The 25,433-nt window shown below is 42.4% G+C and overlaps 1 protein-coding gene across 2 annotated transcripts in view; it reads right to left on the reverse strand.

Moving 5' to 3' along the window:
- Fur2 (furin-like protease 2) overlaps positions 1 to 25,433 on the reverse strand; it is a 503,981-nt gene that overhangs the window by 199,675 nt on the left and 278,873 nt on the right. The window lies entirely within an intron of this gene.

Raw genomic sequence — 25,433 nt, forward strand, 5'->3', positions numbered from 1 at the left:
AATGTATTTTTTCAGTACAATATTTTATCGTTCCATTAAACCGTTATCTTTAGTTCACAGATATTTCTGCATATTTCGCTTTTTCGGTCAATATTTTTAGCAGCAAAAATGGGGCGAATTCCCTTGAGCACTTTGAGGGTGGTTTGTTGAATTCGAAATTAAATTGTATTGTATATTAAATTTTTATTTCTGGATTGCAGACCTTTGTGCAAATTTCGGTTTTTAGTTCGTATTTTTAACAACAAGAATAGAGTGAATTTGATCAGGCTCCTTTGCGGGTGATTTCGAAAGGAAAGCTTGATTCGATTGAATATATTTGGATCAATAAATTGCATTTTATTGTTCACGTAAAATGAAAAATTGATTAAACGTTCGTTAAAGTTTGTGCTTTATTGTACCAAACACGCTCGCAGGGTTTTCGAAAATATCTGCACACGCGCGCACAACGTGGACCAGAGTTTAATGCAATTTCATTTTTAATTTCGTCAAAGCAGCATCAACGAGGGAAAACCAATTTCAATTAATTCCAGGGACCCTTTTGAACGTGTCCATAAAATCGTAAATTTGCATCAAATTCCCAGTGATTACAGTTTTCGAAGCAATCGTTGAAACACCCGTGCCACCGGTGAATTCCTTTGACGTGGCTTTTCATTTTAATTATCTCCGATTTTAATGATGCATCAGCAACCCGTGTGGGTATAGTTGAAGCACTAGGTTCTTTCCTACAACACAGTGCGAAAAGGGTCAAGGACATCGTTAAATCTTGACTCGACTGTCAAAAAGATAAAAACATTTCACTGCCTGAAAATTGAAAAGGAAAAACTTAATTAACCAGGAGCGAAATCAACGTGTACGGATCAACAAAATACAAATTCCTATCGCAATAACAATTGCTCTAGTCTCAAACCCTGTTCAAACGAAAATAATTCTATTAATTTATTCATTGTCCAAATACAAAATTTATTCATTTTCCAAATTCAGACCAGCAAAATATAAATGATTGTTATTATTATTATTTATTTATTGCTGTAAACCATATAAGGTTTATATAGCATGAATTATTCAATAAAAAGGTAAATAAGAAATTCACAATTTTCTCTATTTAATGATTTTAGAACGTTAGATTATTTTCTATTTGTGTTGTAAAATACTGAAGTAAAAATGGGAAAAATATTACCATAGGATCCTCGTGCAACCACTATAAAATTAAGGCGTCCGGGCGTCCAGAATATAAGTTCTGATTATCATAATAACTCTTCCACTTTCTCGGCTAAATTTCTAGCCAGTTCCGTATCGGTCACTTCATTTTTCAGATCGGTCAGTTCCCCGCTGGCCGTAAAGGTATCATGCACCCTCGGCGTTCCCATTTACTTTATCCGGCCGATATAAATCACGGAGTAAAATTTTGCCGTAAAACAAAAAAGTGTTCGCCGTGTAAATTTTACGGGAGCTAAAAATCCCGAGCTATTCTTATCGAATGAGGTCGAATTCTTTCTTTCTTTCTTTTCTTCTTCTTCTTCTTTTTTTTCAAAAACTCGCAGCTCCATCACCGAATGGAAGCCTTACGTTGTAATCCGGATTGTAATTCAACGTGGTAACCGGAAATAAAAAGTTCGTTATCGGTGGGGACCGGGGGAAAACGAGCCTCCTTCGAATAAATAAAGTCGTTCGAAGCCCGGTTATGGAGATCGGTTAAATCCCGAACCGTTTCAAGCTCTCTCTCTCTCTCTCTCTCTCTGGAAACTTTGAAATAACGTCGCGGATACACACTCGGCCACGGTATTCAATAAAGGAAAAAGAAGAAGGTGGTGTAAAAGAAAAAAGGAAACTACCGGCGCTCGTTTCTTCCTTTGTACATTACGAAACTTTGTAATTTCCGTCGTAATACGCAACGCGGACTTCATTCCACCGAATAATCTTTCAGATGGAAACTGCCCTGTCGTCGCGGGAGGGAAAACCAACCAAGAAACGTCCGTTCCGTTTCCCTCCCTCCCCTCGTTTTTCTTTCTTTCCTCCTTTTAGCGCCACCGACCGAAGTTTCGAATTACTCCGAGAGATTTCTCGGATATCGTAAAACCTACTAATAATTCCACCGTTCGGATGAAAACACCGCTGTAACGCGAACTATGGTTACTTCGAGTTTTTCTTGTTACCGAACCAGTGCAGATTTTCCGAACGGCGTGTCACAGTCATCAGTGACCACTGAAATATTTTTCTTGCAATGCATCGGTCATCAGATTTTTTGAATGCCGCGCCACAGTCATCAGTGACCACTGAAATATTTTTTTCGCTGTACATTGGTCATCAGAGGTTAACATATAATTTGTTTACTAGCATGTCAATCACCGATCATCGACATAGAATTTTTTTAATGGTTCTTATAGCGTCATACTGGTCACTTTAATCGACAAAGAATTTTTTTACTGGCATTTCAGTCATCGATTGAACCACACAGATTTTTTAGCGGCTCGTAGGTCTTCGTAGACCAGCACAGACATTTTTAAACGTTATGCCAGTCAAGAATAATCGATACAACATTTTTTTAACAGAATGTCAATCATTTTGGACCAGCACGGAATTTCTCTGCTGGTCGTCGGTGGCCAAAAGCTGCACCGAATTTTTTCGCGAGTACATTGTTCATCGGAGATCGCAACACGATTTTTTTTTTGTGACTTGTTGCTCATTAGAGACAGGTTAGAATTTTGTTAAGACTGTAGAGAAAGAGAGCAAATTACTGTGAACGATTTAAAATCAATCAATAATTGCAAATTACATCAGATCTTATTTCTAAATTATGTATTGGTCGCTCGGTGATCACTAGACTGCACATTTTCTGCATTTATAACAAAAACGACTCGGTGCAATTTAAAACAATCGGGACATTCAAGAATTTAAAACTGTCCCTTGTAAATGTTGCCGCTAATTTTTATTTTGCATAAAGATTCGGAGTCTAGTGATCACTCACTTCCGCGTGATTAAATTTCAATAACAGGACTGCATTATTCTGTAATTAAAAGTCATGTAAAGTCTGAGAAGTCTCGTTGAAAACAAAGTTTAATGAAACTGAATGCAGTTTCATTTGATTGTTAATTTACTAAAGTCGACCACGAAGAAAAACATTTTTATTCCTCGAAACAATTCTTTGCGGAAATGTACAAACAACTGAAAAACGAATAGAATGTATCCGAGAGTAATTTCGCTAATAATACATGCGATTGTATTAAGATCTAAGGATTTACTGATCGATGATAGAAGTTTTACGACCATCGATCATCCCGCTGTCGCGATAACTAAACTCCTTGCGAATTAAATATTTCTGCGTCGCGGGAAAAGTTCTCGATCGAGCCGACAAAACTTTTAACCAAACATTTTAATCTTTGATGAAAGAAACGGAACGAGCTATTTATAGATAATTCGCCTGGAATTAGATCTTCCGAACATTGCTTTCATTTTATCAGAACAGTGCCTCGTTTAATTAAAATTTGAAACACGCACTTGAAACCATTTACCGCAAAAACTTTCACGGCAAACGTAGTCGACACTCTTTCTAGCGCGGACTGCTATTTTCATTACACACAGTTTCCCACGTTATTATGTTTCCCTTGCCACTATAACCTCAGTATTGCGCATCCTTACTGCAAATGAATAACAGTGAGTAACAATAACATCTCGCCCATTTTTGCTGTTCCCCGGAAAACTTACAAATTATGTTTCATGTAGAATGCCAAATTTTAATGAAACATAATACGTAGATTTAATTAAATTGTACAATATGTAACAAATATAATGAATTTTCATCCTGAGGATCGTGTATGAGAAATTTTTGATACGACCAATTCAGCTGGATTAATTGAATATGTTGTTCCACAAGAATACCGGGTAAATTCATTCGACGTATCAGCAGCAATGTAAAAGCACAACAAGTGAAAAATGAATGCACAGAGGTATCCAGACTTACGCAACGACGATCAATCATTTGCGAAATCAATAGCCAGCGCGAATTACCAATTCAAAACCGCGCGAGATTCTACAAAATAGATTTCGCAACATTCCTGCCACGTCTAAACACATATCTTCAATCTAATTGCCGCGGCGCATGCAACGCGGAACCGAGGATGCACTCGGCCGCAAGATCAGGCATAATTCCCGTCGATTAAGCCCGCCGAAGGCCACGAAATTACTCTCCAAGGCAACTGGAGAAAAATATGCTTCGAACGTAACATCCCCGTGCCGTTCGAACGTAAACACCGTTGTCGAACGCAAATGAAACGCATAAAATGAAGATTAATCTGAAAGATATCCTGGCTATCTCATATATATATAAATTGTATATACATATATACACAGAGGACGAGCCAGACAATTCCCAAGTGTGATAAATCATTTTAATAGAAGGCTCATGAATCACCGTCCGAGGAGAGTCACGCTACCCAGCAGCCCGCGACTCGAAAAATGAATTTTTTCCTGCCCGCGGATTCCATCGCATTTTGTTTCCTCATTATCCCGGCATCGATATGGGTCCTGGGGAAATGGGGCCGCGGAACGAAAGAAGAGCTTCCGTGAGCTACGACATCGAGCAATTAATCAACCGCAACCACGCCGTTTATCAGAAAAACCGGCGCGCCCTTTTTCCGTTCCTGTATCTTCGAGTGTTTTATTCGCCGCGATAAGGCGCGGCTCATTAGTTGTCTATTTATCATTTCGTGCTTTCCAGTCCTGTCCATTCTCTGGACCGTCCCGTGTAATCGCACGAGACGATATTCGTGCAGACTGTCTCGCAAAACCGCACTTTAACTCCAAAATGTTTCCTGTATTTTTCGAAATACAGTGATTTCTCTATATATGTCGTCAAGACCTGGATGATAAACGTCGCGGGACTGTCCCCACTACCGCGAGGTATACTCCGTGAGGGGACACGAAACACGAGAGGCCTTGGACGCCGAAAAGTATAAACATAACACGGCTCGGGTATGTCTCCTCGATGATATATGTCGCTGCCAAGACCCGTGTTGTTGACATATATCGAGAATTCACTGTATCGGCATTGGATCAGAAATGACTCCGGCATAGGCCTGGAGCATGGGAGTCGGAGGATTAATATGCCTAAAAAGCACACCCAGAAAACAAGTTTTACTTAACAATAGGCCAAACTATTTTCTAATTTTTTTTTTAAAACCAACGACCAACGCAGTCGAGAATTTCTCAATAAATTGGTTGGAAGCGTCAGCAATTTCGTGAATAATTCAACAAATTTTTAGAATTGAGATTTCTTTTTAAAGTATTGTTTAAAAGAAAATTATTGAGTCAGTCATAAGAAATCCTATTCATGAGCTTCCGATAGGTGAAGCGTTCCAATAGCATAAAAATACGAAAAATAATTAAACTCTGTGAATCCTTTTTGAAGATCACGTTCTAATAAAAGGTTTATTCATTATATTTAAATTGCTACGCTTGGTAAAAAAGATCGACTCATTATCTCTCTATTTACCGTTTACCGTTAGCATTACTCGCCTCTCGCCGAAACTGGACGCCAAGGGAAACAATCGAAAGATCGAGGCACAAAAGGAGAAGAGTTGCAGTTCGACAAATATGTTTTCAATAAAAATACCTGGTTGAAAACACGCAGGGTTTCCGTTCATTTCCAGAAAGACCCGTGGATGGTTAATACATCCCTTTATTTACTTTTCCGTTAGCATCGACAGGTATTACCAGCTTTCTGTTTCATTGTTCCTCTTTGTTGTTCCCTGAGTTCTGTTTTCGTTCGATTCACCGTTGCGTTTTTACTTTTGGACCTCCGCCGCGGAAAACTTGAAACTCTTTTCCAACTGAAGAAAAATTGACGAACATAAACATTTCACAGAGCCTGATCGCGCGCAGGCCGTCGACATTAAATACTTCCGGGGGCAATTTGAAAATCGCGCGTGCCAAAATCGAGTGCGGGGCGATTGACAATTTTCTCCGGATCGCGAATAATTTGCGGAAAAATCGCCGCGCGGAATGAAACGCGCGTCAACGGGAAATTCTATAATACTACGGGAAAATTCGCGACGTGCGAATTGAAATCGCACGGTTGCCTGGAGGCCCAAGGATTTTTCACAATGATCCGTTCCATCGGCCGCGACGATCCGTTGTATAATGGTCGGCGTTACTATATCGGCGTTATGGTAATGGTTACGAGCCTTGTCACGGGCTGCGATTTTTCTGAATTTCCTTAACGATACTCTTACCCGGAGCAATTTATGGAAAGCTGGTTCACTGCGGAGGAACGCTAATGCACCGTGAAATCAACATTTAGAATTAGTTGGCCAGATTACGTGGAATATTAGTGACAGCCCTCGGCTAATTGGAGATGGCGAGCAGATCGGATTAGTCTCGAAATAATCGAAACAGATTTACATCAATTAAAGAGCCTCCGAAACAATTCGTCGGAATAGCGCAACACTGTTCCACTTTACGTTCAGTTAATTTTGAATGCGTTTTATTTTCGTGCAGCTCGTCAGATGAAACACTCTGGTGACATTTTGTACATTTATTATTAAACCGTTATTACTGATACAGTATTTTCCGTCGCGTGTCGACAGTCGCTTTAATCGTAAACTCTCTGAACTGCAAGTGCATGCTGGGAAGGATGATTTCGAAGAGTCGACATCGTCCGTTGCGAAATTCGTCGAGGGACGTTCGTCGGATTGCGGCAACGATGATTGAGATGTTCGAAGGAATGCCGCAGCGACTGGCACGAATAAAAAGAGGTCCCCCGTGCGTTTAAAGACCTCTAAATGCATCGCCGAGGGGAACAAGACTTCCGATTGCATAGTGAGAGCGCGCGCGAAAACGTTCCGAGGGAATAATGCGCGGCACCGGTAGCAGTCGTTGAAGTTGTTGCACGCCGCTCGGTATTACGTACGATGCACACAATAATGGGACAGTTACGCAGTTTGATAACAGTGAAAACCCGGCAACAGATATACACTTGTTGCCCAATGCGGCGACGAGTTGCGTTAGACAGGCGAGCACATTTCGTTGGGAACGCGGCCATAACGTTACAGGCTTCATTGCTCGCCTTAATTAAGAGTATTCCGGTCGGTATTATGATATTCAACGGCGCGGACCATTAAACACGGTCTAATAACCGCGGTAGCTCACCTGTGAACGCAACAAAATCAAAAGCCGCTCTTTGCTTTCGCTGTTCGCTGACTGATAGGCACGCTGTCTTGCATCCTAAACGCTCTTCTTTCTCGTCAAGCATTTGTTTAACTCCGCTGTCTCTTTTACGGGGAATGTTTCAGATATGTTGCTGCATTATTGTTGTCCAACATAAATTTTGACGTTGTTGAACTTCTTTGATTACTTAATCTTGGTAGGCTAAAGTTGGGTAAAAAATGTCTCGCAATTTTTAAGCGAGATTAGAGGCAAGACTATTGTTTTATCGAATGAAGTATTGGCACACTATCTACCGACGATCATTTTCGAATTTTTTTGAAGTCTATAGTCTATAGCAAAGCATTGATAGATCATTCAATAGCTATACCAATTTCAAGGACTCACACTCGGTAATGTGAGCTAATAATTTCGTCTGGGATTATTTTATAAATGATTTTTAAGCTTCCAATTAGTACAGCACTATTATTGGAAATCCTATTAATGGGCCCCTGGTACTGATGTATATTGCTTCAGAATGTTTATAAAACTGGATTTTCCGAACTGAACATTTATAAAACTGGAAAAGTTCATTCTTACAGTTTCGATAATTGAAAGAAGTGAAAATCAGATACGACAATGATCTGTCTCGTATATCCAGTATTAACTTGTAGTGTACGTTCTTTTAGAAGCGCACTGTAAATGTTGAATTTCTTCCAAACTGTAACAGGCCCAACAAGAACTATGAACGTCGATTCCAACCGAGTGGTTTCAAAAGAAAGATAAAAATTGTTGAGTAAAAATTCGAACGTCCCCAACCACAGTTGCCATAAAATCGTCAAAAACATCGATCGCGTGAAATTGAGTGATCCACCTCGATCGACAAACGTCTGAAATACTCACAAATTCGCCGACGACTGATCTCAGTGTCCGTGCACTCACCTGGAACAACAAGAAAAAACTATTTGCAACGACAACAGGCACAAGTGAACAAGCGAAAGAAAAATTGCGACGCGCTCTACATGTCGCGGAGGAAGAAGGATATGCGCGGATTCCTTTCCGCTGTCTGATAAAAAAAGGAAAGGGAAAGGATAACAGAATGCAGGTAGGTATCTCTATCGCGAATTTCGAGGCGTAGCGATACGTCGCGTCGGTGGCGGGCGAGTTCACGTGAATTTCCGAGCGTTCGCAAATCCGGCGGGCAAACAGGCAAACTTTTGCACAGGATTTAAGTCCCGGGCTGTACAAGCAAATTCGAACGAGCCGCGTGTCTCGCACGCGGAACGAAATCTAAACGCTCCGGAGGAACGAAGTGCCCTCGTCGCAACACAAAGGCGGGGGCGCACAACGTTCAAGCAAGAAGTCACACACGGCTTCCGCCATGCTCGTGGACGTCGTCCCGGTAACAAGCGTCGCTTAATTCTTTTTCGTTTCCTTCTTTTCTTTTCTTTTTTTTTGCTACTTTTTTTCTCCCCGTCGACGAAAAGTGTATCTACGCGCGTAAACCGGCACCGGGCCCGAATGACACTTCACCGTTTCCTACGCACCAGCCGGCCGTAATTATCGCCTGGCTCCATTTTCAACGAGGCTCCGGAGCTTTCCGCATTCTCTGCGTTTTCGCCCTCCCTTTCTCTCCGTCACGCTATTCTCCCTTCCCACGCCTGTTTATTTATCTCCTTTCTTTCTGGGTTTCTGCTTCTCTTCTCTCTGCTCGGTTTTGCCTCTTGCTTCGGCCCTGAGAAGTTCTTCTTTTTCAGACGTAACCTCCATTTATTTACGACTTCATCTTGATCTGGGCTCTATCGTACGTCTTCACCCGTTTTAATTATCTTTGGATTCGTGTTGATTTGCTTCTTTTTACTCGTTCCTTCAATTTCTTTCCTCGCAGGTGATCTTGCTGTTTCTTCATTTCTCCATCTTTCGTTTCTTCGTTCTCGTCCAATTTCTTTACTTTCTCTGCTTTCTCATTCGCCTCGTGTACGTTTCTATTATCTTTCCGACCGTTCCTATAATTTTTAATGTACCCTTGTTTCTTGTTCTTCCCATTTCTTTCTTTTTCCCCCGTTCGCTATGTCTTCATATCGAAGACTCTCTCCTTTTCTTCCCCTTTATTTCTCCCTCCCTCTCTAGCACCGTTCTAAAAAAAAAACCCCGCATTACCCTAGGAACCCCGCGGTCGTAAAATTCCGACGGATGCAGAAAATTGCATGCGACGAGGAACAAGAAAATCCTTGCTGCGCGAAAAGGACACGGAAGAGGAAACGATGTTACGTCTGGAAACATGTAATGGCGACCGTCCTCCACCTCCTCTCGCTCTCTTTCACCTTCTCTTACCCCTTGGGGAAACTTCCGCGGAACTGTACCTTTTACATTGCATTCTTTGGCCCCCGCCGCTCGCCTCCCTTATGTTTAGGGAAACCTTTCTACTTGTGGCTCGACCATTAGTATCGTTCCCGACGATGTGACACGGAGCAACGGCGTTCTACGCGCCGAGATAAAACGATTTCGATAGAAATTGCCGCGGCGAGGATTTCGCCAGCCACAGCGGAGATGAACGCCCACGGTCGACCGTAGAACCTGCTACCCTTATTATACTTCGCGTTGAAATGTCGCGAACCACAGCTTCCTTACCGCTTCAATCTCTACGATTTTGTATACATCGATTTCGAAACGTTCTCCGTCGTTGAACTTTCTATCGGAGCTGAAATTATTCTTTCGAAGAATCAACTGAAAATAAATTAGTAACTCGACTTCTCTCGTTCTTCTGTTTTCGATCGTGACAAGGACCGAACTCAACAGTCAGCACAAGTGTTTCAAAACATACTCTACAACAAAATATAACTCACGTAATTTTGATTATTTTTCATAAAAGAAAATTACATGCGTACTTCAAATATCTATAAATACGTGTGTGAAATACTAACGCGGAAAGTTCAATAGTTCTCCCGAAAAAAATTCTTGAACGTTGATCGACGAAAACACCCCCAAGACATGTTTCCATAACATAACCTTCTTCAATAACGCGTAACTACTACAATTTCATGTATTTCGACTTGAAAAAGATATACGACGTAGATAAGATATTGGCAAATAAACATATTGTTAACATACTGATAGTAAATAAGAATGCTGGATAACTATAACATTGAAGGACCTTGGTATGTATACTTGAACTACGACCATAGTATGTTTACTATTTACTACAAGTCTCAACCGTGATAAACGTATTCTTCTTTCATATTCTAAATCTTATACCTTTTTTCTGCTCTTGACCTTGAATGACCTTGGAATAATATAGTCACTGAATTCCTAATGAAAGGGACTATCATCGGAGGTGTTTAAAAAAGGGTGGGCCCATTTAAAACAGTCAAGGTGACCTTGATATCTCTAAAAAAATGACATAGAAACAAAATTTTTTCATTGCCATATTTTACGTACCTTTAGAAACAACAAAGATATTTGAGGTGCAAACGTTAGGTGACTCACCCTGTATGTGCAAGAGCCCTGGTGCAAAGAAGTGTTCTGATTTAAAAAAAAAAAAAAATTCTCAAAGAAAGCCTAAGATATGACGTTCGAAACGCAACCAACCGGTTAGCGTCAGGTCTGACTTGACGGAGGAAAGGGTTGATAATCCGAGGTAATGAGAATTTTCCCCCGGAGAAAATCGATGGGGTAAATTTCGCGGGTGAAGTTTTCCGGATGCAAAGTGTCTCGTTCGTGATTCGCGGGGCGCGTGGTAGGATCAGCGGGAGCAAACAGTAGTTAGGAGTTCATCGAGAAAACAGATGTGAACGCCGCGGGGCGGTAAACACGGGGGCTCGAATCCGTCGGCAATTTTCTTTACAGTCTTGCCCCCAGGTTTTCCATCGGGACTTACAGTCGAATTTATCGTCCCTCCACAGGTCGGCCGTCAACGTAAATCCTGTCTCAATGACCGAAAATAAACTTTGCCGAGGCGAGAAAAGGAGGCGGGCCGTTGTCTACCGCGTCGGGGGGCCGTAATTTAACGGTAACCAATATCGTTGTTCGACCACGGCCGAGAAGGAAGAGCGGCTTAAAAATTCCGTGGCCAAGATAACGCGGAAAATTTGTAAGCCACCGCGGAAATTCTTCCGTTATCGGCCGCGTTACACTCGTTATCTCTCTGTCGAGTGCTTTCGTAGCGTTCTCTATTTTCATGGCAGCCTTCGATTACCTCGGACGAGCGAGAAATTCTGACCGCCAAGTGTTTGAACAGTTACCGAGCTTGTTTTAGACGTCGAAGACGGTAGAAAGGTAATATTCGATTGAAAAACGAGTCGGAGAAATTTATCAACACTAAACCTACACCGAGCCTTAAAAATAACTGACACGTGTTGCCTTATAAAAATGACGAGATTGAATTTAGTTGAATTTTCTGCGGTTCGTATGATGATACATGCTCCACGAAATATATTCAGTTAACAATTACCCACGAAAGCGTCCTTATAATTTGAGTAATAGTAAAATAAAAAATCTGGAAGCTGCCATTCTGACCGGCGGTGGTAGACTTAGTGTTAATCGTTGGGAGATTGATAATTAGGTTTATTTAGACCTAATTTGCTTTACTGGATTTTTAAATACATTCTCGAAATTAATTTTATTGTATACATCAATATTTTTGTTAACCGTCACTTTAATCGTCACTTCACTTACGCTACTGATATTTATTTAGGTCCTATTTATCCATTAATTTTATTTAAGTACAGTTTCTAAGTTATTTTTCCTGTGTACGTTGATTTTGTAATTTCATTTAAGTGAACGGTTGCTGATTTCATTTTATGGGCTGTGGTAACCGCACTGTTGACTACGTTTAGGTTTATTCAGACTCCTTTCGTTTATTAGCACTTGTTAAATGAACTTTTCAAATTGTTTGTGTAACGATCGAGTTTATTTTCAATTTTATGGAACAACTACTAATTTCATTGTGTTACAGCAAACGGAACGGTTAGGAGCTTTTGCAACGCTGGATTAAAATGGACCCGAGCACCGGTGGTCCAAGGGTTATGAAACTTCAATGGTGTTGGCGTGTAACATCAAGGATTCAGGTAACCCTTCGATAGAGATTATAAATAATTAGCAATGTTGGCTGTAATTTACATGCAATCTACAGCAACGCTCGTTACATTTGTAATTACAGCGTACAGCGGGTGCATGTAAACATCGTTTTCGATTGATGACGTCATGTGGATTGACTAATATATTTTATTATCATTGCTATTATTATTATAACTATTAATTTGTTATGCATGGGAAAGTTATGTTAATGCGGGCGATAGAATACATAATAAGGGATCTGTGTAAACAAGAAAAAATTGTGCAATGTACGAGGGGTTTGATTATAGGGGTGAATATTTTAAGGGTTGACTTCACAAGACAGAATGACAGAAAAATTATGAAAGTAGGTGGAAGATATAAAATTTCTCATTATAACGCTGCACGTGTAATGTACATAATGTTTGACTTCAGGGGTAAATATTTCAAGGGATGATTCTATGAAATCGAGATAAAAATTAAGAGAGAGGATATTGCAATTTTCATTTTTTTTTTGTACAGACTATAAGCTCAAGACACTCTTAATTTCAATTGTAGTTAACCTTATACAATCATCCCTTGAAATATAGATCTCCGCCCCATGCAGATCATGTCAAATATCCTTCAATATTACACCGACCTAATATATTATATTTTCTCTATAGATTTTTAACACTAGATTTACGGGACCCGTCAAAATGGCGGATTCTAATATTTTTCATTCACGAATATTGACAAATTGATTTTTCTGGGTATATATTATTTAAAAAATGGCTACAGATTTTGATAGATACATTCATGTTATTCTTATAAGGAAATAGTAAAATAGTCGTGTTTAGCGCTCCGTAAACCTAGCGTTAAGTTAAACAGTGACCCGATTTTTAATTACTATAACGGTGTTCCACAATATTCATTTTATTCTTGCGATCTGGCGAAAGAGAAATATGTTCCGCAACGACGCATTCCACCCCGAAACGCCCCCTAAAAAAATTCCCTCTCCCTCTCCCGATTGGCCAGCACCGTTTAGCAACACATTCCGCGGAAGGAACGAGTGCGCAGGTTATCCAACTCGGCCAATTTCATTTCGATCCTCGGCGAAGCTCGCAGAAGCGGTTGGCGTGGCGGCAACCGCGGATGTTGGCTTTAAACGCTTTAAAATATCCATTCTGGCCCAAAGCACCGTGCAGACGAGGAGGGGGAGGAGGAGGGTGGTTCAGCAGCAGATGTGGAAACGAAAAAACGTCAATTACGACGGGCACACGGAAGCCGAAAGACCCGTTTTGCCCGGCTAATTCGTGGGATGCCGGCGATCTTCCCTGAAATTTGATGTGATTTACAGCGGCCGCGCGCCGTCTTCCTATTTACACGGCTGGAGAAACTATTTACGAAAGCGAGAAAGCCGGCGTTCGACTATGAACGCAGACGGCAGTGAAGAGGTGGAGGACGGCGAAGAAAATAGGAGAAAATAGGAGGAGAGAGGAGACGAAACCGCGGAGCGGAAGGAAAACGTGCCGAGCCGGAAAAGCGGAGGAAACAGGACCGTGAAGAAGAATGAAACAGAGAGGACGGATAATGAGCGAGAATAAGGTTGGGGAACGTCGGAGGCACCGGGGGAGAGAAAAAAAAGGATGAAGAGGCACAGGGTTGGATAGGGACACACACACGAACACACGGAACGAGAAGACAGTGAAAGAGCCGCGCTTTTTCCCGAAGGTGCGCGTCGGACGTGTGTCGAATGCAAAACACGGCGAAACCTCCGTCTCCTCTCGCTCCCCGCGGGTTAATTGGCTTTCTTGGAGCTTCCTCTTCCCTTCCGCGGCTAAAAAGATCCGCGTAATGGATCCGACCCTTTCCTCACTCGGACGCCACTCGATTCCGGCCCAAGGACTTGGGAAATAACCGACCGTGCATTGTCCTCGATCGATACGCGTGTGATTAACCCTCAGGCGGCTGTCGCGCGCGGAGATTTGCGCGACAGAGTCCGCGGAGATGCTGGCAGAAAGTTATTGTTCGGAGGAGAGAAGGACAATTTGATAATCGGGGCTGATTGGCGAAAGCGGTGCGAGGGTTGTGGGGAACGTGAATTTTCAATATTTTTAATTCGCATAACGAAAATTGATGCCGGAAGAGCGCACTTTATGGCAGATTAATTGCATTATGCAAATAATGTTAAACCGAGAATATCGTTTGTTTGCCTCGAAGAACCAGAATTTATACTAAGGGGTCTCGTGGAATCGATTTTTCGATCCCAACCCTGTAGATATTTTTGATCTTTTAATAGCGCAAATTAAAGCGGAGGGAGCATTTTACGATATGGTCAATTGCAATTTGAAAGTAATTACGATCTTAAACTGGGCATCTGAAAGCATTGATTCCCCCCCAAAAGCCAGAATTTCCATCAGGCGATCTCAAGAAATCCGTAGAGAGTTATTAATTTTGAATGCCACAAATGAAAGCTAAAAGAGCACACTTCGCGATAGGATTAATTGCAATTTTATCTTGAGAATGTAACAATACCGAGCGATTGCCTTCAAGAACCAGAATTTATTTCGGGGGTCTCTTGAAATCAATTACTCTGTCCGTTCCTTGAAAGACTTTTAGTTTTAATTATCGCAAAGTGAAGCTTAAAGAGCTCACTTTATAATACATGAACTGCACTTCAAAAATAGTTCTCATCTCACCGTGATAATTGAAGAATGCCGATGAATTCCCCAGAGGATTTTAAACAGGGAGTCGACAGGTTTGTTTGTCGTTTAGGAAATTTTGTACAAGATTTGCAAAGACCGGCGGTCTCTAAATTGACAATTTCGTGTAGGACAGTGTTAAGAGATATTCGGAGAATCGATTTAGCAATTTAGCGAATTGCAGCGCAGCTACTTGTCTGCCCATGAAAGAGGATAATCTACTTGGCTGACCAGCTGGGGATGTTGTTAAGTTCGTCTGGCCAAGGACGTGTGTCATTCTACTAGTTTAAGTGGACGCTGGACTGGTTCTGCTTGTCTGACCAGGGACAGTCGTAATCCACTCAGGTATTTAGGAAGTAGGTACTCGTGTCCTACTTGGATTTTCTGGTGGGCTCTCAATTATTGCAATTAGAGGGCCGTTTCTACTGCAGTTATGCAATGAAGTTGCCGAACTATCCAAAAGTAAAACCAACGAACAAATGATTCTACACATTATTCAATAAAACGCGAACTCTACTTCTTCGAATTTAAGCTCCACGAAAACTGCACTAAAAGTAATCGACTTCTGTTCGAATAAACATACATTTCACTCAGTTGATTTGATTAATAAATTGTAAAATTTAGTGGACTTGTAATGCACGAAAGACTTTATAGAATTGTGAAATACGGTTTCAGCACTTCCGCTTGATTTCAGTTTCAACGTATCTCCGTTGAAACGAGCTGATCCGCGAAGAAAGTAGAATTTCATTGAATATTTCAGTTTGTTCGCGCCCGGTCCGCGAAAATGTGAATTTGCATAATTCTCCGCGGTCCGGCGATCAAGAAACCGTATCATTCTACGCGTATGTACATAGGCAACTTTGCTTCTGCTCGTTTCACCGCGAAGAACCATTCGCCTGTCTACCTTGTAACGGGGAACGTTTCCGAAAAGAAACCGACTATTCATTAAATAAAATATCCACTTCGTTGAACAATTAAGCGTAACGACGAGATACGCGCCGGCTGAAAGAATTTCCACCGTCATACTTACGATATCCCGTCCATTGCTCGAAACCGCGTTTGATTAAAAAATTCCTCTGAAATATATTCCTCTCGTATGAGCAAAGGAGCACATTGTGCTTATGAAATAGTTCACATTCTTACATGCGAAATAAAGGTGCGAGAGAGGCGGCCATCGGCTCGCCGAACTCGCCATGTTAACACCGTGCCCGAGGAGCCTATTAATAAACCCCCGAAAAACCATTAACAATTTCCCAGTGATAATCCCGAAAAAATGTATTCACATTGAAAATCAAACGAAAATTGCACGAATGTATTCCTGAAGTTTAATACGATTTTAAATTGTAATATTCGCGGGAGTACATTTAATAAGAACTTTTCTGTTGAATAATAATTCCAGAAGAATTTCCTACGTTATTTGAAAAGAAAGCTTTTGCAAGAATTGATTAATATCAAAGATCAAGCGAACTGGTCGTTGAAAATTAATACGAATTCAAGTTGTATCATTCTCACGAGGAGACGAACGTATTGAATTACTATTTGCAATGCCGGATTTTCGAATAAAATATTTGCGAAGCGGTCCGAAATTAAGCACCTAGCGTTAGGCAAAGCTCGAATGCAATTTCAGCTAGAAGTTTTCCCGTGCACAATTCATTCGCCGTTTCATTAACAATGAAATCGAATCGCTTAGCACGGTCGCGCGAGCGTTAAACACGTCGATCGATGCTACTACCTCGTATTTGACATGGAGGAAATCAAATCATACGTTTTCACTCAAAGTTGTAATAAATTAATTCGTCTTGACGTCAATCAGAACGTAGCACATTTAATACTTTCATGTTCGAACTGCTGTAACTTCGTGAAAAAAAATCGCACAACCATGTACAGGGCCTCATTTTAAAGCTTGAAGATTCTATTTACAGAATCCTAAGTTCATCTCTCTGTGAGGTAATTTTATATTGTGCGGCAAGCGTACCACCTCGTGGTGTACTGAGAGTCAGCTTCGTTCTAGTGGTACGGCTTCATTCAATGTTCAATAAAATGGTGAGAAAAAATCGTAGATCAAGTTCTGAGAGCTGGTTTCAAAGGGAAGGCTTCAACCTTCAAATTCATATTGGCTTCAGTCCGGGAAAAAATTGTTCAAACTTCGTGGACGTATTCGAATTTGACAACTTTTTAAAAGATAAATATTTTCACTTTTTCACTTGCTGTGTGGTGTTAACATTTTTTCGCAAAAGATAAATTTAACGAAAAAAAGTACAAGCTTCGCCCTTTAAAATGAGCCTAGGTAGGTTGCTCTACGATTTTTTTCACCAAAGTTATAACAATTCAAACATCACCGATTCGTAGCGACCCTTTAATTTGTATTACTAGTAGAAATAATGCTATAGAACAAAGTTAATGACCTTCAAATAACCTTGAAAATAAACAATCATGCATATCTAGAATTTACGTAGTTTTATTAAAAATGTTCATAATTCTAACTGTTCTGCTTGTTCTGCTTTCTAAAAAGTTCTAACTGCGGATAATTGCAATTACGAAGGTGACAGCGACCAGACCCGGGTCTCGACTGACCCGGTGCACACGACGAAGGTGTAATCGATCGGATAGACTTGACAAAGGCCGACTACATCCGCGACAAGAAATATTGTTTAGGAATTCGAGCGGACGGCGCGTTTGCGTTGCATAAAATCGCGAAGTGGCGCAATGTGCATTGATTCGTGCACCGCAGGCGTGCGAGGGGCCGTCGGTATGTCGGTGCATACCCTCGGCACGCGTATCGATCATTCCTGGAGGTGTCCTCGTTATTGTGTGACGCCGGTCTTCGAAATTGACCGGCTCGTTTGTACATGATCCTCTCCCATCCACGCTTGGCGACCGTTCGAGGAACGTGGGAGCAGCGCGCAGACCGAGTCTCTCTTTTGTCTTGAAACCGCTTTCAACGGCACCGCCTGGGAACGTTTTCGAAAACAATTGTCGTCTTACACGGCCTGCCTCGGCACCGTTCGCAGATTCGTTTCCCCGATAATTATTTTTCATTATCCCCCCTGGAAAAGGGAAAACCGCGACACGGGACACATTGCTCTGCTCCACTTTTCTCTTCGACGGCCGCGTAGAAGAAAAGCTGTTGCTCAACTTCGACGCTTCCGGCTCGCTTGAAAAATTCCGGCTGTTTGATTGTCGTCGCAACGATGTGGGACGCGTATTAATACGCTCTGGCATACTTCGCAACAACGTGCCTTTGTTCGGAACGCGACTGCGAAACCAATCCGGCTTCGCCATTTAACCCTCAGCGCTCGAGCGCCGACTCTGAGGCGCCATTAAAAATATCGTTTACAGTATTCAATTTGTTTGTATATTGTAAAATGAAAAAAAGAAATCATAATCTCAAAGTCCTACTGAAAAAGAAAAATTTCAGTTCCACTGGGTGCATTGGTCCGACGGCTCTTGTGTACATAGAACGGAAATATTCCAAGTCAGAAAACATGTTTGGTTTTCGAGTTAAAATAGCTTCGAGTGCAAAGGGTTAATAGTGCACAATGAGACACGACCTTTCCTAACCGAAATCCTGCAATTTCAATATTTTCAAAGTGTATTTTCAACGTGTATTCTAAAACACTTTCAAGCTTCGAAATACAAGGGCGTTACTCATCTTAGATGACTGTGTGATCAGACATGAACTTAGAATCATAGTCCCATAACTTGGTGTAAAACAGTCGTATAAAATGGAGTTGATTCTGTCTATCGTTTTCGAGTCTGTTCTGTTGTAACACTGAACTCGTTTTTCTTCATTCCGAAATGTAAAAATTCCGGAGGTGACAAATTTTGTCCCGTATTGGATTCAATGTGATCTCATAAACGGAAGTCTCCTGTTTACAACGAGCCAAAAAATTCGACGTACGATTTTTTCGAACCGTTCTGTAGCGTTTTCAATGAGCGTTACAATTTTCCACGCAGAACTTTCACGCGGAAATTCGAGTGTTGTTCAAATATTATTAATCAGGTAAATGCGAGTGTAGATTAAGCATAGTTGGACGGTAAACAAACGAGTTAGAGTGATCCACAGCTAAATTCCCGAACCGATCATTACCACTCGATTTCCACCGGACTCGCTTGAATTATCTAAGCAACGCGTCGAACCCTCTTCTTCGGAGGGTGTGCTATCTTTCTCCCTGCCACTCCCTCTCTGTCTATCGCTCTCTCACTTTATCGGTAGTCCAAGAAACCCCGTGAATCCCCGGGTCCCCGGTATTTACCGTGACAATTCCGGCGGGAGAGGGAATTTGCGTGAGGTATACGTTTAAAACGAGTCAGTTCCGAGAGAGTCGCGGCTCGCGCGCCGTTAGCCCGTTATTCAAATCGCCGCGATAACACCCGGCGTATCCCTTACTTACCATTCATATTGTATCAGGATTACGCGGCTACGTCGCCGGGACACCGGTCCGTGCAATAAGCCGCGAGACGCACGGAGAGATCACCGGCTTCGCTAATTGTAACTACGAATATTCATCCGGGACCACTATACTGCGCCGCGGCGCTCGCTGCTCGGCGAAATTCACGGTGGAAAAGAAAACATCACGCCATCACATATGAAAAGACTTTTCTGTCACAAAATCGTGTGAGAAAATGAAGGTTCCATCGTTCGTTTCGAATTTTACAAGATCGACAATATCCCGTTGGCAGACTCTCGACAACTTCAAACGCGTGTGCAGGCTTCGAACAATTTTTCAGCTCATCCAGACTGCGATCAGCTTGAAGAGCAAAGTTTCCTCTTTCTAGTGCACGTTTAAAATTTGACGTACGATTTTTTCAAACTATTCTACAGCGTTTTTAACACTAGGTTTACGGAGCACTAAAAATGACTATTTTACATTACATTATCAAAATAACATGAATGTATCTATCAAAGTTTGTAACCATTTTTTTAATAATATGTACCCGAAGAAATCAATTTGTTAAATAATTGCTCGTGGATGCATTTTTACAATCTCGATATTCCCAAGTTAAAAATATTAGAATCCGTCATTTTGACGGGTCCCGTAAATCTAGTGTTAACGAGCACTGTGCAGCTAGGATCACAATTTTTGTACGTTTTTCCTCTCAGAATTTATTCGAGCTACGAAACCACGCCGAATGCGTATAAAACAAGACAATCCGTTATACAACGAGCCGGGCGAGTAAGACGAAAGGAGCAAAGGCCCGCAAAACACAGAGCCGCGATTGCCAAACTGCAGAGAGCCGGGTGACAATCGTCGCGAAAAATCTGCGCTCGGCTGCTGGCTGGAATTTCGGCTGTGGTTCCCAGGTTGTCGATCTATGCAAAGCGCGGCGGAAACCTTGGCAGCCGGAAGTGTACACGACCGAATAAAATATGTATATACGTCGCGGGGATGTAGCGAAGGTTTTAGCCACGGTGAACTTTAAAGCCGTCTTACGCGGCGGCGGCGAGTTCCTACAGGGGAGCTCCTTCGCGAAATAGGGTCGGAATGGGCGGTTTGAAAGTGAACGGAGAGCCTTGGACAGAGAGAGAGAGAGAGAGAGAGAGAGAGAGAGAGAATTGAAGAGTGGGAGAGAGAGAAGGTTAGAAAGAGGGAGAGAGTTTGGAACTCTTAACTGGAAGAGGCCGGGCGAGATCGACCCGCGAAAAAGAAGTTCCGTAACGCGAAACGAAACTCGCCAGACCGGAAGCATCGATCGCGTCCCCGGCCGCCGCGAGAAAAACGTTTACGAAGCTGTATGCTCGCCCTCTCTCCTGCTCGGGGAGTTTAGGCGAAGTTTCAACGAGCTACCGTGCATCCCGGGATTAACGAAAAGGCACGCTCCGCGTCTTTTCAGCTCTACATATTTCCCGGGACACCCGACCCACGCCTCCTCGTTCCTCGCCCTAACCCTGGGACCGCCAACGACGCTGCTTTCCATCGATTTCCCGTCACGTCGCGATCTTCGCCTTTGTCTGACCAGAAAAGTTAGGCGGACGAGCGTCCAGCCGTCGCAAAACAACCGAGATTGCGCGAGACGCTTTTCGTGGATTGCTGCTGGAACGCTGTTTCGTCGGTTTGCGACACAGGATTGCACAGGGATTGCATGGGGAAATTGTTGTTTTGTTTGTGGACCTGCCAGTGGTCCCTGTGGTCGACTTAACACGTTGACTGCCATGTCGCCCGTATGCTGGTGACGGAATTATTTGTTCAGGTTTTAAAATGAATTTTTACGTTAACACTAGGTTTACGGGGCCCGTCAAAATGGCGGATTCTAATATTTTTAATTTACGCTGGTTGAGCTTGTGACGATCCATCTACGTGGAATTACTCAACAAACTTGTTTCCTTGGGTATATATTATTTAAAAAATGACTGAAGACTTGGATAGACACATTCTTCGTATTTTTATAAAGTAACGTAAAATACTCACTTTTAATGCTCCGTAAACCTAGTGTTAATATATTCATTGTACCGATTAGGAACTGTCAAATGCAAGAAAGTTGGACGACTACTCAGTACCATACATTTTATTTTTTTTCAATTTTTATTTCATTAACCCTTAAGTGCACAGGTAAACTAAATATTAGGAACATGAATGCATACATAGGGTCCATTGAGGATCCCACTTACCTAATTCCTTGCTAACTTTGATTACCGCAACAATTTATTTCTGTAAACACATTAAACATAACCTAAATATTGACAGAAGCAAATAGATGAACTCTCAGTTCACAAATGGCACGGCTAAAAATGTTAACACAAAATCCAACACTGGGGTCCTTTGCGGAGACCCCACTCATGCATTTAAAGGTTAAATAACTTACTTTGGTTTTATGGAATTTTTCAGGTTTGGCAGTCAAAGTGTTAAATGGTGTTGGATGGCTTGTGTTTTACAAAACTTGATACACAAGGGACCACCTCTGGTCGCATAATTCCGCGCTATAAACATTTCTGGCATCGGCGAAAGCATCGTCGGGGGCGACAGACCTCAAATTACGTCCCCAGTCGACAATTAAATTTGTCGTACGGTCGATCAACGTTAAATCGTCCGCGAAAGGCGTTCGGCGAATAATTTTCCGCGTTCGTCCGATGTCTGTTACCCGGTGTTGCACCCCTGGGTACGCGGCCCTGCGTGCACACGGCCCTGCACGACGAAAAAAGAAGAGAAAAAGGGTTGCCCGACGCCGACGAGCACCGGAGTAAAGTAAATCCCGGCGATAGGTCGACACGGCCGGTTAGCTCTATCGCGGGACGCTTTGGATCCGTGAATTTCGTCACATCCCCGGCAGTGGTCCCTGAAAAATTCAACGGCATGGCAGCGCGACGAGGCAGTTGAAAATCTACGCGAGTCGAGCGACGCGTCTCTGTGTACACAGACGTCCGTCCGGAACAATGGAGTCACTCGTATGCGGGCAGACGTCTCGAGCCTGCTTCCCGTATCCGCCACTTTCCGAACGAATCGCGAGGCAGATTATCCACCCCCACACCCGCCACCCTTCGCTCTTACTACCGCTTCTTCTTTAAACCCTTCTTCTTGGGAATTCTTGTGTTAACGCTCTGCCATTACGGCGTGAGAGAGGCGTTGAAGTAATGCCGTTTATTGGTGTTGAAAGCTGGTTGTGCTGGGATTTCCAGGAAATGGTATTCTGATGTGGTAATGGGAAAATGCATTCCGTGAGTTTCACGAATTAAAACAAAAATTGCATTCAAGTGCATTGGTAAACTAAATATTAGGAACATGAATGCATACATGGTGTCTAACTTTGATTACAGCAGATTAGTTTATTTCTGTAAACTTTCTGTAAAACTGTAAAATTTCTGTAAACGAAAAATGGCGCGGCTAAAAATGTTAACACAAAATCCAACACTGGGGTCCTTTGCGGACCCCACTCATGCATTTAAGGGTTAATGAGAATTGGTTTCGAAAATAAAATATGCTAGACGTTAATGTCACTTGAAATTATTTTGAATGATTCTATTGGTGCAGAAGAAAGAAAAGACTAACGATTGCACAGACATGCAGCATTCTTTCAGGTCACTCGTTCAATAAAATGTATAAACCACACCTAGTTCTTGTGGAAGTACAATAAATCGCACAATTTCCGGACGATTTCCTCGCGGAACTAATAAAAGAATCACTATTTCTGTATAAGACTAGGCTCAGCCGGCCATTCAGTGAGTCATGAAGTAGAATACTACCGCACGAGGCAGACACTAAGGTCATTTAACCGAGACCTCGATCATTAACCTCGATCGTATGCGATAAATTAGCTGCACAGCGCAACAGAAACTGTAGTAGTAAAAGTATTAAAAAATGTAGCAATTTGCAGATTTCGTATTGAAGTTCGAATAGTGATTAGATTATCGCGATCATATATTTCACAGGGCTGCTACCGTATAAAAAGGGACGTAATCCAGCTCTGTCATTTCTTATAATCCAGCCGAGTGGAACAGGCACTCCACAAATTACAAATCCAGCTCTCAGAGAAATTGCACACAGAAAACGACTTAACACGCTCGCTTTCGTCATTCGTTTTGCCGGCAGTCGTGGCTGCGATATTTTATTAAATACAAAGCATCTCCCGTGCACAAAACGGGAAACATATTTCACAAAAGAGTGGCTTACACTCTGTGCACGTTACAATGTTGACGGAGACGCGTCTTCATTTCGAGGAATGGGAATCCAATACCAAATGGAAATAGTAATTCTCTGCTGAAACAGTTTTAATCCGGAGTCCGTTGTGAAAGAGAAAACATTTTGCTGAAATTCTTTTTCAATATTTTTCTGTTCATGTCGAAATTCTAATCTGGGGATTTTTATTATTCACCATTTCAAAACCAAAAGTTACATAGCAACGCAAAATTACCGATCAATATTCCAAGACCCACAGCGCAATACACAACAACACCGCATGCAAAATTGACATTTAATTACAGTGAATTCACGATACTTGTCACAATGAAAGGGGTCTTGCCAGCGCCATGTATGGTGCAGGAGTATACCTCGTAACCTCTCACGGGGTATACCCTGCGGTAGCGGGGATAATTCCACGACGTTTATCATCCAGGCCTTGGCGACATATATAGAGAAACCACTGTACTTGGTTTCTGGCGATTAAAGTAAATGAACAGCTGTTTGATTAGGAACAATGGAAAGGCAAACACGCCCGCAGTAAGCTCCCCCAAAAGTACATTTAAAAAAATTGATAAACAGAACTTGTATCGCGAGACTGACTCGATGTTATAGTGAAGGGGGTTAACCCTTTCCGATCTAAAATATTTCCCTTCTATATACTTTTTTCTCGTGTTATACATTCGCAAATGGTGCAATTTACTCGTGCAATTCTGAAGTGTTCGGTAATTAATTGAATACAAACAAATTTAATAATGTAAAAAATATTTTGAATAATGATACAATTTTTAGGGGCGCCTTGCAGTCGCCATTCGAGCGCTAACGGTTAATAGCAAAAACCTATCCAAGACCCATCAGAAGCGAACGTGCAAAAGTATCGAATGAGCGCGTGATTCTTCCGAATCCTGCTAACGATCGAAGCCTCAATCTTCCTCTTAATTGCAATCGAGGCTCTGTCCGGTAATTCTCAAAGTACGGCGACGTTGTATCGAACGACTCGGTAATTCCTGTGAAATCCTATTGTTGCGGCGGAGCACTTGCCGGCGCCAATTGATCACTTATGGAAATCAATGTACCCGGCAGTGGAACGCGACCGCCATGCTCAGACGGCTAAACAGCGAACGAGAACGAGAGATGGAGAGAAAGAGAGGACGAGAGAGAGAGAGAGAGAGAGAGAGAGAGTTGTGGCAATTGGGCGCGCGCGTTGTCCCGAAGAATCCTAATTTCCGTCGGAATCAGCATTTATGCAAAACGCACGGTCGCCTCGAGCCTCGAAATTCGAGCCGATCGTTCCGGCAGGTATCGTCACCGGGCGCGAATGCAACGCGTGTGCACGCGTTGCACCAGATAGGGAAACACGGGTCGACAGCGTCGACCCGTTTGACGTTGATGGTAACTGCCGTTGCACACCGGCGTGCGAGCCAGAGCGACGAGAAACGGCGCGCAACGCGCCAGCGACAATACGGATCGATCTCTCTTATATCCGGAAGAATGAAATATATAACGCGGTGACGGTGGCAGGGGTCGAGCCACTCGGGAATTGATAACTCCGTGTTTAGCTGCTCGATTCGATGGAAACTGGAGTACTTAGTCAGCGTTCCGAGCACGCGCCACGTGGCGCGAGTAAGCGCCGGTTAAATGACGTTTGCCGTGGAATTAGAGACACGCTATACCGGCCGGAGCGGACACCGGAACCAGGAAAAACTTCCAGCGAAAGTAGTCCCCGGTGAAATGCTAACTTCCACCTGCGTCCGACGATTCCAACCGATTCTGTGTTTCGTCGTGGAGGTTATAGAGTTCGTTTCATAAATGTTCCTCTTTCGTTGTCTATTGATTTTTGTATTTGTCGTTTGATCAGAGCAATTTGGTAGAACGAGGAGAGGTTTCGTTCAGGATTAGCTGCACGATTTAATTTGTAGCCTTCAATTTATTGATTCGTTGGTTTAGT

This window comes from Halictus rubicundus, chromosome 6 (genome assembly GCF_050948215.1).
Source record: "Halictus rubicundus isolate RS-2024b chromosome 6, iyHalRubi1_principal, whole genome shotgun sequence".
NCBI lineage: Eukaryota > Metazoa > Arthropoda > Insecta > Hymenoptera > Halictidae > Halictus > Halictus rubicundus.